Source organism: Crocuta crocuta, unplaced genomic scaffold (assembly GCF_008692635.1).
Source record: "Crocuta crocuta isolate KB4526 unplaced genomic scaffold, BGI_CrCroc_1.0 scaffold660, whole genome shotgun sequence".
Classification (NCBI taxonomy): domain Eukaryota; kingdom Metazoa; phylum Chordata; class Mammalia; order Carnivora; family Hyaenidae; genus Crocuta; species Crocuta crocuta.
In genome coordinates this window covers 157,340-159,743 of record NW_027531886.1, presented here as the reverse complement: position 1 = coordinate 159,743, position 2,404 = coordinate 157,340, and positions in this window count along the sequence as shown.

Here is a 2,404-nt window from a genome sequence, read left to right as displayed (position 1 = left end):
ATTATGCATAAATATTCCATTAAATGTCTGATCCTGGGGAGCGTAGCTCTTGAGGTTGACATTTATCTTGAGGCTGACCTTGTTCTCTCCTACAATAAATCATCCTTTTCTTCAGTGTGATGGAACCAAGCTTTAATTTGAACTCTGAATATGATCTATAATGTACATCTTTTTGTTTTTATGTTATGCTCTTATGGAAGATTCTGAAGCTCAGTCTAGCTGGTTTTTTAAAGCCTGGATTAGGACTAACCTAGCCTTTGAAGGTGTGAACATTGCTTAGAGTTCCCCTCCCTCCATTACTAGCCTTTTCAGGAGCTGGTTTCCATCTGCCAATTAATGAAAGCTTAGCTAGATCGTGAGAATTAACTCTGTGCCCAGACTCAAAGTTTAAAAGATGACTCCTGCCTTTACAAAGCTTACTCTGTCATTGGAGTGCCGTGATGGACACTTTAAATCATTGAAGAAAGAATACAAAGCAAAGTACAATTAAGTGATAAATTGTCGGATACAGACTTAGTGAAATAGAAGTTTAGAACAGTTGGGGCGCCTGGGTGGCTTAGTCGGTTAAGCGTCCGACTTTCGCTTAGGTCATGATCTCGCAGTTCGTGGGTTCGAGCCCCGCGTCGGGCTCTGTGCTGACTGCTGGCTCAGAGCCTGGAGCCTGTTTCTGAGTCTGTGACTCCTCTCTCTGACCCTCTCCTGCTCACACTGTCTCTCTCTCTCTCTCTGTCCTAGAAATAAATTAAAAAAAAACATTAAAAAAAAAAAGAAGTTTAGAACAGTTAACAATTAATGATGACTCCAGGACTCAGGAAATCCTCTTGGAAGAAGTAGGACTTCAGTTAGGTTCCGCCAATCCGTAAAGAGAGGAAAGTACTTAGTAAATGGATCATAGCATGAACAGACCAGAGGAAGAAGCCAGAAAGTTCAGAGCATTCGTTTCCTCATCTGTGAAATGAATCAGGAAGCCAGACATGAGCCCCTCTGTGGCAGCGACTGCCGTTTTCAGTTTTGTGGGTCCAGCATTTAGCAGAGTTTCTCTCATAGAAAAGGCACTTGATATGTGTGTGGGTCTTGAACAGACATGACGTGTAGAGGAGACGGTTTGGAGGTTTGTCTACCCAGAGACAAAGTCGAAGTTAGCGAGCAGTGACCCTCCTTCAGGAAGCTGGGGCTGAGCTCGAAAATGTCCTGAGAGAGGCACATGTTTCTCCCAGGGCGTGGACCTCAGCCCTCCGAGGATGCAGCAAGAAAGGGACGGCTTGGTTACGTGGCTCCCTTCTGCTGAGGACACATGGCCCTGGTGGCCTCCAGCACAAGATGGATTTGGGTCGGAACTCTCCTGCCTGGAAATGAGCAACAGGACCGTGGATACGGTGGGACCTGGCCATCTTCCATGGGCGCCTGTAATTAAAATGATATATGTTAATTAGCCAGGTATGTGTGATAATGTGACTCAGAAGGACCAGTAAACATCATTCCCTTTAATTTCTTGGAAAACTTTCTTAGCCTTTTTCTAAAGGGTTTAGTTACCAAACTGGAAAATTCAGTTCGAATGATTTAGTGTCCTTTTCTCTAAAGAAATAACTCTCTCAAATGTCACCTTACCAAAACTCCTTCAGTGTTCCATTTCAGCAGAATGCATTATTTACTGCTTCTGCTGAGACCTTATGGGGCATTATTCATTGGAGCAATTATCACAGTGCATTTGAATCCACTTAAGTTTTTCTCTCTGGGCAGTGAATTCCTGGAGGTCAGGAACCCTACCTGTTTGATCTATGTAGCCGTAGCACCCAGCACAGCACCTGACATAAAGTAGTTGCTCAATAAATGGATTAGATTAATATATTCACTCGATTGATTATTTTTATTAATTTTTAAATGTTTATTTATTTTTGGGGGGGAGGGGCAGAGAAAGAGAGGGAGACACAGAATCTGAAACAGGCTCTAGGCTCTGAGCTGTCAGCACAGAGCCCAATGCAGAGCCCAAACTGAGGGTTGATGGAGGGAGGTGGGTGAGGGATGGGTTATGTGGGTGATGAGTATTAAGGAGGGCACTTGTTATGGTGAGCTCTGGGTGTTGTATGTAAGTGCTAAACCACTGAATTCTATTGAAATCAATATAGTACCATATGTTAACTAGCTAGAACTTAAAGAAAAAATTAAAGAAAAAAAGATCACACTAAAAAAAATATTCTATTGCTGAGCAACAGATTATATACACGTANCCAGCCCACACAACAGACATTTATTATATCTCAAAGTTTCTGTGGTGAAGAGTCTGGTCATGGCTTAGCTGGGCTCTCTGTTCAGGGTCTTACAAGGCTGCACTCAAGGTGTCAGCCAGGGCTGGGGTCTCATCTGAGGTCCTGGGTCCTCTTCTAAGTGCAAGTGGCTGTTGGTA